This window comes from Ischnura elegans, chromosome 6, assembly GCF_921293095.1.
Source record: "Ischnura elegans chromosome 6, ioIscEleg1.1, whole genome shotgun sequence".
NCBI lineage: Eukaryota > Metazoa > Arthropoda > Insecta > Odonata > Coenagrionidae > Ischnura > Ischnura elegans.
Window position 1 is genome coordinate 42,886,959 of NC_060251.1, and position 14,864 is coordinate 42,901,822.

A 14,864-nucleotide genomic window follows, 5' to 3' on the forward strand; every position below is an offset into this window, starting at 1 on the left:
TCAGCGGTACTCCCCGATTCGATACACGCCACAGACAATGGTGGTCGGAAATGAAGCATACTCCAACGTTGTTGTGCTTGAACCGTTCGAGGTAGGTACCGTGAGAGAGGGAAGATTCGATCTTGGAGGACTCGACAGCGTTGCTTAAAGCGCTTAAACTTTTTGAACTCCGATGTTTAGGACCGTTTAGTTTAGAACGACCACCGTGTTCAATTGACTAACAACCATCTTTAAAACGAGCATGCCACCAACAAAACACCAAAAATATAGAACTCAACGCTTCATATATTTGCCACTGCGAGTCACTTTGAGCATATTGAAATATATGCTCGCAGATTTTGCGGGATTAGCACACATTTTCAACTAAAATCAACTTAATTTAATAATAATAACTTAAATTAATGCAAAATTTCAGCTCCTGGCACATTCAAGTCACTCATCCTTAAATCCGCCAAACAAAAAAAAACGCGCTTTACGAACAACTGCGTTATTAGCAACTAATAACAATACCTGAAAAAGCAAAACCACATTGGGTGCTTTCCATTCATCGACACACATCGACAAAAGTCGACTTGCGTCGCGGTATACGTGTTCCATTCGATGCGTGTCGACGTCTGCTGTGACACAAGTCAACAAACGATTACGCGCAAGAAGTATTGGAGAGTTATAAGCAGTTTCCGTGAGTTTACACTAGTCGACGCGTGAGTCGCATGAATGGAAAGTACCCATTGTGATCAGCTGATGTTTACACATAAGCTGACACCAAGCGGATTTATCAAGAACTAACTCGGTTGGGTTAATTTTGAACACACTTCGTGCTTACACTCCACCCATTGTGGGTGGAAATGAAACATACTCGAGCGGTGTTATGTATCAATAATTCGAAGTTATGCCGAGATAAAAAGAAACTCGATAAAGAAGAGCTGAACAAGATATTTTCACCCATTTGATATTTTTGAGCGCAGAAAATTACTATCATTATACCGCATTTTTCTCGCTTGGTTGAAAAAAATCTCACACTCTGTATCCTGGAGATTTTAGAATTTGAGAATGCTGAGGTGACTATGATACATTTAGAAGCTGGTGTCGGAGATGTTTATTGTTAAGCAATAATCTTATTACATGTTTCACATAAGAGAAAAAAGATATTCATTCCATCTTAAAAGACAGAAGATCTCAAAGTCTTAAGAGTGAAAAAAATTAAATTTGGAAATATTAGGGCATGATGACCAGAAATCTGGGATCCATGTGTCGAATTAGGTGAAATTAGGATAAGATTTGTAATAATGTAGTATTACACATAAAAAAAACCCTTTGATTAAAGCTTGGAGGGGAACAGTAAAAAAGGAACAGTGGGTTTAAAGGTACATGAGTTACATCGCATCAATTTTCAGTGAGATAGTAGACGATATTCTCCATATTTTTATTTCCAGTAGCCAAGATATGATGAATGAGTTCTGTGAGAAAAATGCTTTAAAACTAATCAAAACGGGTGGTTGGGAGATGAGCAGAAGGAGGGATATGGAATGAGTGAGATGAGTAAGAAAATATACACGTTTGCGTGATGGGGAGTATAGTCTTACGCAGTTGAGTATAAGAAAACGTTTTTTTGCAACCTATTTTATCAAGATTAGATATCAGAGATTCCTCTCATGACTTTACTCCAAGCAGAGCTGACTCTACCCGAGTAACGAATAGGTAACTCTTTATATAAAAAAGATTGACCCTGTTTGTACCACGCCCTGTTATATTGATTTTGGCTGGAGATTCTGTGAGCCGATATATCGGCTCGAACGAGTGCCCAAATCAAAATCGATATCGTTTTCCCGATAAAATTTATACTTAAATCAGGGAGTCATTTGTTTTTTTTTATAAAAAAATTAAATTAATATCGAAAATAGTAGAATCACAAATTAAAAAAAAAGTGCCCTCAATTTCACGTCGGTATTCGAATTCACTTTCCACTTGTACCGCCGAATTACGATAAAAATAAGAGAATAACGAAAAAAACAAAACAGGCTGTTGAGAGAAAGAGAGAAGGAAGAAATATGGAAATGGGGTGGTAGTGAAAACTTGGAACATGAATAAGTCGAGGGTCAGGTGGACGGGAGACGCCAGGCGTAAGAAGTGGCGTAGGTTAGGAAAAGGAGAGTTTAATTCCGTAGTCACGCGACCGGAGAAAATGTTTTCAGGGAAAATTAGAGCGGAAAGGGAAGGGTTGAAGAGGGCTAAGGAAGGGTGAAGAAGGGGTGGCAATAAGGGGGAGGCATGGGGAGATTGAAGGGAGGAAAAAGGGGTGGCTATTATGAGTGCGAAAGGTCGCTGTGAAGGCGGTTTGCTGCGAAACTGAAAGTAGATGGTGGATCATTTATTTCCACCATCAGGGGATCAAAATGCTGCTGAGGGGCAATTGCTGTAATATTGATAGAAAATCCTTGAAAACGTCTCCAGGGCTATGAACGCGCTTTCGAAATAATTCACTCTGTACCCACTTGCACACCTTAGCCTCTTCGGACCCAAGGTATACACTAGGGTTCTTCGTTTTCCCACTTAATTTAAAGAGCGAATCGTAATACCCGGCAAAATTTGAGTGCCCGGGTGGGCATTACAGATATGATTTTTTTTCAAAATTGGTTAATATATTCTGTTCGCCATTTTGTCTTGAAATTTCGAAATTTTGAACGAAAAACGTTAAAAATGTAAATAATTTAAATTTGGCTCTAGCAAGCACTCATTTTTTCCAATGGGGTATACTATTGGTCTTTCCTTGATATTTTAGACCAAATGTGTCAGCTCTAGCGTTTTTGATTATCGATAAAATGACCTTTTATCGTGACCCAGAAAGCAGTTTTGTGGGGTAGGCAACCCGCAACACAGCCTCATTTTACGCTATGCATGCGATAAATGACGCGAAACAGAGATGTTTTTCAGTAAAAAAAGTGAAAATCAGGCCTGGAGTTGTCAAGGGTAGTAACTAGGATGACAGTTTGCTCTTTTATGCCATCGCAGACTATATTGACCATACTTTCGTGTAAGAAGATATCACTGAAGATGGAAATTATCATTCTTTATGGCGGTTTTCTGTCCCTAAAGGGTCAAATTCACCTCCCCTGCGGTCAGTAAAGGGGTTTATTATAGTATTGTATAGAAAATGTGGAATTCTTCGCTCACCTATCCAGAGAAGCTAGCCAAGCGATGCAAAGCCCACCGCTCCTCCGCCTCCTCTACCGAAGCAGCCAACGTAATGCAGACCAGACTATTTTATCTGAATCGTCACCGTCCGGAAATACTGTGAGAAATTGATATATCGATTGAAATTTTGGCAGAACTTGCCGTTAAAAACAACTATACACATGCTCCTCCGCGTTTTTATTATTATAATTCTTCAAGTGTGACTTACTATCGGTTATACACACCGCTGCACGTATTTGTACCTTGTAGTACACGATTCTGCCACTACATGCCGCATGTATTTTGTTTTGCGTTCGTAAACCATGATGGATAACACCATGAGGTTTTCGTAGAGGAGGCCACTTCGGTCGCATTTTAATTGGTTTTCAAAAATGTCCACAGGGCGATGATGAGTGCTATGCGATCCACTTTTTTTTCCAATGTTTTGCATTATTATGTTTGCGTTTGAGATAAATAGCATTTTAAAAGGTATGAATTTGATAAATAACATCATCAAGGATTAAATTTAGGTCGACACCCCCATTTATATCTTATATTTCCGTGGAACTTGAAACAATTTGTTCGTCAGCGACGCGAATGGTGAATTTGCAAACCCGTTCAATTAAATGGGCGGTTGGTGACGACACATTTAGAGGCCGACTTGAGGATTCTCTTTTGTAATATTCGTGGATGACACAACGGCAAGCAAGATGAGTGTGCGTCAAGTGTTTTCTTTAAGCTATATAATCAGTTGTTTAAAACTAATAAATAATCTTTACAAAAATAATGCCATTTGAAAATAATAAATGATAATGAAGTATCCTTGATGAGATAAATTTCTTTGTATCATGGTAGTGCATAAAAATATTTTTGGAAAATTCCAAGGTGACAATATATGTGTACCATACAGTACAACATTTGTTAGTAAATATTTATTTCGAATTTCACTGTGTTGTTATTTTACCATCCACTCTGATTATGACAGGAGCCTGAAACGTAAATAAAACAGCTCAGGGTCTTATGGGTCAGAAGAGATTAGGGCTGAGATGTGAGTCCAGCATGGCTGTGGCTTCGGCGAAAGTTATGTCTCTATTTGTCTAGCCTTGCATAACATAATTGAACTTTTTAAATGAAATCTCCGGGCACAGTAAATAAAATTGCCATCTTTCGCTCGTCATCTGTGATACCATTGGCCACAAAATAATAATGGAGTTTTTCTTTAAAAACAACCCAATCGTCAGGGTTTCCTGACGATAAAATTGGTAGAATACCAATGGTTCCAACGACTGCAACGGCTTCAATCATTATCATTTAACTCAAAAAGAAGGGAAAAAACCTACACGCAGGCGGGAAGAAAAAAAAATGTTTAGTCGGTAATTGACTCATCACAATCCCATTCTTGTCGCTTCATCTTCTTGTTGTGTTGATCCTCTGGATTTATTCCCCGTGCGGGAAATGAGGGCTTCCTAAACTTTAGATACCAATCTAAATTGAAAATTTCCATATATTTACGGAGAAGTCGTAAAATACCCCACATTATCCCTTCAAATCACCATGTCAACCTCCCCTGCGATCGGTTTTAAGAACAATTGGGTCTTAATTTAAAAGATCATTATCGTTTTACCATTTATAAAACCTTTTTTTTAGGGGTTTGGAAAAGATAGCGCTAGAAAGTTCATTAACGTAGGGTGCATGAAAGAGAATCCTTTTTGGCATAAATGAAAGGCTTTTTTTTAGGATAAAGCCCGCCCATAGTATAAGATAAACCTTGATTGATGAAGGTAAGATATCTTGGTTCACAAACTTTGCAAAGCTGGGTCGTATTAAACTACTGTTACAAACGACTGAAACATTGAATTACTTCCGATAGAAGAAAACGAAAATTTTTGTAATAAAATTAAAATTATTTCATATTTTTACACAGCCTAAAGTTTTTCCTGGTTGTGATACTACTGCTCTGACAGTTGAAAGAAAAATTTTAATTTTCCTCTGTGCTAAAAATCAACATTCTGTGCTGGGCTAATGAGTTGCGGGAATTATTACAATCAATTATGACGCGATATGTAATTGATCCATGTAATGTTAGCTAGAGATATAGATGCTCAGCTTCGAACGGTACTGTTTCATGAGATTTCCATGCTATAAAATTTTGTAAAAATTCATAATAATATAACAATCCAGTGAGGTATTTTGAAAATTATATTCAAGCGAGAAATTCAAAATTGTGTCTTTTAAATAAAGATTTTTCTTCGGTACTTCGTCTAGATGCTCTATACCAGGGGTTCCCAAACTGGGGGCGCACCCCCCTGGGGGGGGGGGGGCGTGGAAAAGTCCAGGGGGGGCGTGACACCCAAATGAAGTAAAACAATTATTGAATCTGTCCATTCTGCGTTACCGCATTCAACAGTGAACAAAAAAATCTACCTACTCACCGTATCAAGTAGGCACATAATTGTACGCGTATAAGTAGGAGTTGGTATGTACGGCACCGTGGAAATAGGGTATTGCGAAATGGAAAGCAGATATGTGTAGGGGGGGGGGGGGCGTGGTACAAAAAAGTTTGGGAACCCCTGCTCTATACCAATCTCTCAAAGAAAAGTATTGAAAATATTCAAACTATAGAGATATATATCAGCGAAAAATCGTGAAAATACGGCCAGCACGTTCACTTTCCGATTTTAGTTTCCAAAAGGCAAGAGGGGAAAGTGCAAAAGGATGTGGAACGCCAAAAAATTCCAATTTACCACAAATTCCAAAGAAACTTTCACCCATCACCTACGGGATTGCCCGTACAGGCGACGGCATTCAACGTGACTGAAATTTGTGCCAAGGTATATCAAAGTTCATGCGACCCACGAACTTCGTTTAAAGTGCAGTTTTCCGAGCGGAGAGTTTAGGAGAAACACCACGAAAACTTTGCCGCATGACGAAACACCTGCTAGAAAGTGATTTTTAACCTTTCCTTCCCTTCCAACGACTCCGAAAACCGAAATCGGAGAGAACGCCCGGATCCAGTTCAAATGTGGAAAAAATTGAGGCACTGAGAAATGGGCGTCAGTGTAGACTAATCGAAAAAAGAGGAAGGCGTGAGCTTCAATGGAAGGAATAAAGCAAACCGGGATGAATAGAACAATGCGGGTGAAAAGTTTTCCAAATCTATGGAAGATTGAAGCAAATAAGAATATAAGGGACGGAAAGTAATAATAAAATAAACCAGCGATTCAAGGAGCAAGAAAAAGCTTCAGGAGTGTAAACCTCAGGGGAAAATTTTAGCATGCCACGATTATTCGCTGGCATAGCAGCGATACCATATATAGGATAGAGACAGAGATAGATAATAATATTTCGGCAAAAACAGCAAGGATCGAAGACAGATATCAGCCAAAACTTCGAATTAAACTAAGATATTAGTGCTCAGTAGAAGAGAATAAATCGAGACAAAAATTTAATAAGAGACACAGAAACTAGAAGTAATGAATGAAATCTGTAATTTTGGAAGGAGAACAACCAGCGATAGAAAACGCCAGAAATGTATTGCCAATTGATTAGCTCATGTAAATATGTATCTAAAGAAGGAAGAATCTATAATGGGAAATGGAAGCATGGAATTATGGAAACAATTCACGAGGATATACACCTGAAGCATGCTTTTCTATGGTAGCGAGGCATGGAAGCAGCAGAGAAATCAAGGGTGGAGATATTTTAAACGAGGTGCCTTTGTGAACGATGAAAATCAAATGGATAGGGAAAGTGGCTAATGAGTATGTCCTTAGAAGAGTTAGAGAGAAGAAAAGTCTAGTACAATCTTTTTAAGACCTCAGAACAAATGTTTCAGTCATATCTTGAGGCACGATGGCCTGATTAAGATAATCGCCGTGGGACATGAACTGCAAAAGAAGACCTAGTATGAATTATATATGGAACAGTATAGGATAAACGTAGCGAAAGAGAAGGAATACGCAAGTTTGAACGAATAACCTCATTAGAGAATTGAGTCGAGAGAGGTGTCAAACCAACCTTAGGATCCATGTGATGAAAGCAAAAGAAAAACGAAATTAATAATACCATCTTTAAAAATTGTTCACTGAGTTCATATAAACGCCAGCTTTGTTCTAGTATGTACACAATGCCTCTCTTTTGGTGGTTGAATAAGCGAAACTTAAAGGGGAAAAACAGGAATATTTAGAAAGTAACTATTAAAATTGGCCATAAAAAAACAGGGAAATGAATAAAAAATAATATGAGGATTGCGTTTTGACGACCAGAAAATAAATTCATTTTATGTATATTAAATGCAGTGATGATTAATTAAACCCTGGGTTTCAATCGCAAAAGGTGATCTACGGAGAATTAGTGGAGGTTATTTATGGATAAACCATGCATAAGATCAGCAGGATGTTTCTGGATCGGGAAGTATTTTAATGTACCTAAACCGCAAGCACCGCAGAGCATGCTCGACTAGCCTAAATGTGCGAGGTTAACTCACCAATGAGGGTCATAAGAGTCGGTTTTTCTATTAACCAATGAAACCAACCTTTAGTGGCTCATGCGGACACCTTAATAATTATGCAGCGGAGGAAAGAATAATTAATAGGTACCAAGTGTATTACGTAAGCTTTGCCAAAGCCATTGTTGTAATGGACATCAACTTATTGCTTTATTTAGGAATATAAAGCTCTGGTAAACTTTTTTGGTGAAATATTCTCAGTCTTTCCACCGTTAAAAATCATTAAGCATCATCAAATATTCTGTAAATGACTAGCCCATCGTCTTCAGGGAGAGTGTATTAGTTTGCGTCATTAAAAACTTTGAGAGGCATCATTAACCGGTGAAAAATTGTTTTCAAAATGGAGGATAAAGAGGAGTAGACATAGGAAAACGATTTACTTATTTAATTCATTATTTATTGCCACACCGCCGAAGACTGCGATTTTTAGCCTCTAAATCGGGGCTTCCATTACACCTAATCATTGAATGTACCCGAACATCTATGGAAGACTTCGCGGAAATAATACGCCGACTATTTGATGCATTATGTACTACTCAGGTAAAGTAATTTATATCTGTGGTACAATTGCCTTACATGCCTATAATTTTAAAACCTGAATACTTTTGAATCAAACACTACCCGCATGTTATATCTTTAATTAGAGAACAAGGTCTTACTTCGCGAAGAGCTACGAGATCGTAAAAATATATATAATTGTCATTTAATGACGAGAGAGATTTAGAGTGTGAATTAAGACACAGATAAATTAATTCCTATAAGCTGCAAGTCACTTTGCTTTCTTGTTTAAAACACTTTTCAGTTTCAAATATAAGCTATAACCTAATAGATAAGAAGTATAGCATAGTAAAATGAACGGTTATTGCATTCATATAAGTAACTACTCGTTCTAAGTCATTTCTCTTCATCTATAACTCTTCTCTCATTTTGAACAAGATTTTTTCATCCCATTTTATTCATTCTCATTAAGTTAGAGTTCTGTTTCTATCCCTTTTCAGATAGAATACGTTTTATAGCACAAAAATTTGGACCTTTAACAGCTTTATCCCAAAAAATTATGGATAAAAATTTGGATGCATGTATTATAATCACGTCATATTTTAGCACATCGTGAAATGAAAAAAAATTGGGCACCATTAAAACCTTGAGACATGATTTTACCATTACTAATTTCCATGATAAATATTATATATGCATATAGCTTGTGCTCATTTAAAAAAACTGCTACAAGCATTAATGAGAAGAGATTGAAAGGAACACGAAGAGGAGTTGGAAAAGTGACAAGTATCTCGAATTTTTAGGCTTCATGCATTATTTTTTGCTATATTTCTGATGTTTTACGAGGGTGAATATCTAATAGCGTCTCCTGTCGCGTCTACGAGGAAGAAATCACCATTTTTCCCATTATGATTAATATTCAATGCTTCCTCAGTCGTTAAGTATGCACATGCTATTATCGAACTTCATTTCCCATTTTATCCCGACAAACGTATGAATGTTAACGTATGCATGTTAACGGAAACAGAAATTGATCAGTAACTGCGGAAATTGAGAAAAGTTTATTTTTTTTCATTTGCATAAATAGAGGGAAAGGGAATGAGAAATCATAACTTTGATTTTTTTAAATCATTTCCACTAAAAATTGATATGGAAAACATGAAATGATGCAAAAATAAATTTTTATCGAGGAAACTTTTGCGCTAAATTCTTCAATTCCACAGAGAAAATTAAAGTCTTACTAATTTAGACATAACTTGTATTTAGGCTTCCCTAATATCGTGTTGACAGTAGAACCATGCTAAAAATTCCGGCTTAATTTTTCAATTATTTGCATCTGGATGCTCTACTTGGAATTTGATCATGTTAGTTACATTTAATGCTATTCACTATCTCTCTCTTCTCCTAACTCTTAACGTGAAAAGGGTTACGTGAATAAATGAATAAATATGTATGTAACTCCAGAAATGACCACATTCCGTACAAATTTTTTGTTGTTTTTAAAATCACTCGATTCCGTCTATCACAAGAAGTTTAAATCAAAATATGTGAATAATATTTTTCTTGAAAAGTTTCTCGGCGTCAAATGATCTTTTAAGAGGGCACACCGTCCACAAAGGAACAGCAATAATTTTGCAATATTTACGACGAATTAGTCGTTTTCACAAACGCTATCACACTAAAATTATCAGGGAATTAAAGAGTAGCTTGTGCTCATCATTTTCCAGCATCATATACTTGAAACTTTGACATCTTAGCACATGATATGGTATAATTTTCAAATTTGAGTGTAAGCCAAAGGCTTACCACGATCTCCTCTGTACACCCTGAAAATTTCACGAGGATGCTATAATTCTCAAACAAGTGATATATCTAAAAAAATCTGAGAGGCTTGGGAGTGATGCGATCTCTTAATTATTCTACCAAATAAGACTAACAACAAAATATCATAATATCCACCGAATTTACTATTTCTCGCAAGTAATCTATTAGATTTTATTTTAATCTTTACCTCATTTAATTAATGATTAAATAATTCCTGGAGTAAAGGTCATGTCATATAATTCAAAAAGTTTTTTGCCAACGTTTTGGTTTATTTTAAAACCGTCATCAGGCTTATTTTTCACATATTTGTTTATTGATAGAAAAATAGGATAAATAAAAATATGTGCAAAATTAAGCCCTGATGTAGGTTTGAAAATAAACCGAAACGTTGGCAAACAAATTTTTGCATTTTATGACATGACCTTTACTCCAGGAATTATTTAATCAATAGTCTATTGGAAATAATCATAAGTGTTTTTCGCCAGCGCAAAGCTTTAATTTAATACTCCGTAATATTTAGAACTGAAAAGAGCCAGCCACTAAGCTGTTGAGCTTTGCTCATAAAGTGGCGGAATCTCTTCCGGAGATGACCTACGTTTTCAATAATAAACTACGAGCTCAGCGTGGGCATATTCCGAAATGCCTCTCTTCTGGGAACACAATACTTTGGACAGGCCGTCAAGCCGCGGTCCTTTTAGTATCAACATTAAATGGGGGCAGCTCTTCCTATTCCAGCTTAATGGCCACCGTCCCACGTCTTTCTAATTTATACATCGCCCCAATTAAGAAGGGGTCCTAAAACTTACAAACGGACCGAATACTCGCCAGGTTATAAAAGCGACTTTAATATTGCTCCTCTGCATTGCCGCGTATCTAGTGCACACGATGAAGTTCACCAGTTGAAATGCTTGAGGATTATAAACTCAAAGACAGTCCACCATGCCACTGTTTATGAAATTATACCTGAAGCTATTTTAAAACCGAGGAGAATGAGAAAATTTCAATGTAGATGTTGAAGGCATGGCTAGAAAAAAGAAAGCGGAACCTCTAAATGACACGAATAAAATAGGCTATGAAAAATAAAATAGGTCTTACTTTAATGGTATCAAGCATGTGATGCGTATTTCATAAATCATTAGTACTCTGCTCGATTAAATTATATCTCATCGTTCAAAGAGTAAAATCAATGTAAAGAAATATATATAATGTAAAGTGATATTCTTAGAAAATTATCGAAAAAAATATTTAGACACAAAAATATCTAGCAAAAAAGATACTTTTCAAGAGGCCTATTTAATCATTCTGTTATTACTATCATGTGATTTTTTACCCCGAGATGTACTGTTCCATATTTATCGTTCTTTTTCAACAAATCACCGAAGAAAAGGAGGCTCAAGAAATGACTACAGCACTGTTTCACTGAAGAAAATTCAAGGTAAAAATACGATCCAAACTCATGATATTTTTTCCTATAATTTAAAGTGTTTGCGCTTCTTTTCGCTTTGTTTTTAATTTGGAATGGTTGGTTCTCCATTGATGAATGTGAAAAATGGGAATAACTTTATCAATGAATAAATAGCTATATTATTTAATATAGATATTTCGTGATTTTCTACGGCACGGTTATCCTCAAAATATGCGTTCATTTGTGTCAATGATATGCTACAATAATCTAGCATACAATAATAGAGAACTAGATGCTTGTATCACTTTTCCAGCGTAAAAACGTCCACATACGTGCCTCATTAAATTCTTGAAAACTTAATTTTGATGTAGTCATCCGCATGTTAAATATCTTAGATCAAGTATACCTTTCTAGCTATTCATGTAGTGATGGAAAAAAACAGTGGCCCATTTCAATTATGAATTTTAATCATCACACAACCCGGACCTCGGAACATTATACCTACTTCTACAGGTATTCGTATATTATTGACGTTTTAATCTTAGAAGCAATATGCACAATTGAGAACCAGAAAATATTAAGAAACGATACTACAACTGTTTTAACCCATTACTATGGTGTTCTATCACGTGAAGTTCATGTTGAAAAGGTCTATCCAAGTATACTCCACCCTAAACTCAGGCAAGATATTGCTTTACGCTATGAGTGATCCCGCTTTTTGTCATTAAGTATTATGCAACATTAATTATAATAAAAGTGAATGCTCTTACCGGTAATAAAGCCCGTAGATAATTTTCATACATAAACGTTTTATATTAATTCCATTAAAATTCATTCTAAGCTCATGATATGTCTTCCAATAATTTAACCGGTACTTGCCCTTCTATAATAACTGTAATTAAAAAAGGCTTTCATAGGAAGAGAAAATACGGAAAAGCAATGTTTTGTCACCATAATCGATAAAATAGTATTTCGTCCATGCCCTCCACGCTCAACCTAGGAGAGAAAGGGATAGTGTGTCGTGGTTTGACGCCGTATACCCTCCGGGCGAATGATGAGGACCGCTTGCTGAAGGATTTACAGTGCGACCAAATGCCGCGTGTCGGCCAGGGTCGATAATTAGCGAGAAAAGGGCCGATAAAGACTCGGATGGATGGAACCGCCCAAGGGACAGGGAGGGTGAACTTAATGGCCGGCCGGAAGAGTTTTATTCCGGGGCTAAAAGGAAAGGCGGGAAGTCAAGGCGGCGTTAAGGGGTGAAGGGCTCGCTTCTACGACGTCAAACCGCCTTCTTCTTTTTTTTTCCCTCGTCATGCAAGGTAAGGGAAGCCTGTGTCGCGACGGCCGAAGTGGAAAAGTTATTTGCGACAAAATGCTAGTTGACCCATTATACAAAAAAAAGGACTCTAGACTCGAGACTGGATATGACTGTACGATTTTGACAATGAACATTTTTAATGGGGACTGAAACGTATTAAAACATCGCATTGATAATTTTCAAATGTTGAAATAGCCAAAATTGCGTGATGATTAATATTGATTCAATTTATTGGAGCATATATAGCCCTTGAAGAATTTTAAATTTAATTTACTTACGTTTTGGTGTATTTATACACCTTTACCAGGGCTTTAAATGAAAATGAGTACCAAAATTTGATAAATAAACACCGTAATAGGTTATAGTAATATCCTTTACGACAAAAAAAGAAAAGAATTTAGTCGTAAACTTATTAAAAATAAGAGACAAGAATTTTGACATAACTTTTTGCAATGTTTATTAATGGTAACTATGCTAATACAGTTCAAATTTATCCATAAATATTGATGAATAATATTATAATAGACACTAAATCTACAGTAAACAGAGGTCAAGAGAGAAAAAACTTAAGTGATAGTTAATGAAAAAAGAGCGGTGACCGATTACGTAAAAAAACCAGTTTACTTTACCAAGGCCACAACTAAGAGACGAGAAAATTTCTAGCGGGCACTTTTACCAGCCAGAACATCAAACGTATGCAATTGGATGTTATAATAACAAATATTACATGATGATTAGAGATAAAAAAGGGGACAACTCATTGCGTAAACAAATCTCCGGAATGGGTCGAGGCATTATTTGGATTATAACAAATTTAACAATTTCAATAAACACCTTACGAGTTAGAACATCACATGTGTGGTTTTGAAAACCGTAGTAATATCATTCAAACCTAGTACTCTCGACAGTCCATAAAGCTAGTAAGGTGTATACCTCAGTTATGTAGTATGGCTTATTGAAAAAACTATGCAACGAGTCAAGGTACTTTAGATACGGACGATAAAATAACTTGAAGACAAAGTTTACATGAATTTTGATGCTTGAGAATATATTTTTCAAACTTAGTTTATTTGTCAGGAATCAAGCATGAACTGGTTCAAAGATAATTCCGCTATTTTTCATATGACTACCAAAAATAATTCTGGGTTAATCCGCCTCTTGATATTTCATGGAAATTACGAACCTAAACCCCTTTTATATTTTTCCTAAGGTTTTAATTTACCTATTATTTTATACAATATGAAATTTTATGGAAAGATTCACAGGCTTTGTAATGGTATAATTATAGTTGTTTTTTGTGGGGCATGATTTTAGTTTTAAGATAATACTCATTCAATAAACAATTTTTAAATGCAACAAAATCAATCACGCAAGCGGGAGTTCTCTAGCTCTTTATCTTTAGGAAAAATCGTATCAAACAGGAGAATCGCTGGCTATATACCCGAATGGGTTAAAGAAAAGCATGAAATACCAGGAAAACGAATTTGGTTACACCCAGTGGTGTCACGGAGCTGGAACGCGATACTGGTAAACCTAAGATATAATGGTCAAATTACACTTATATCAATTTTGTTGCCTCCAAATTTCTAATAGATACACATTTGTAATAAATACAATTATGATTGATTGTAAAAAGTAAGTAATTGATCAACAGTAATTGATACAAATTTTTGTCATTAAATATAAATAGAAACTGGCAATAAAAAAACAGAAAAAGTAATATTTCACTGAAAAAGGAGTTAAGGAAGATGCTTTCCGGCACTGTTAATTTTTCCATGACGTCACTGGTTACACCTACTGTAACTGATTTGAATTTTAGCGTTTAATTTAGCAATTAGATGCATTTGAAAGGTACCAGATCCTGGGAGATGAATTCCGCAAGTTTAAAGAAATGAAGAGTCTGAGCTGGATTGAATGACTGGGTTAGGGACAGAGTATTATCTGGTAAAAGTGTTTGGGGATAAAGTGGTTTTTCCTGATTCCGATAAATTTCCCATCTACAGCTGCATTTATTCTCCGTTAGACTGTGACAGAGTGTAGAAATGGCGACGAATGGTCAATTATCTATCACTCAGTCGAAGCCTCGGGATAAACCAAACTTAAATCCGCAGGGTGCCATTTACCGATTGACCGAATTTAGA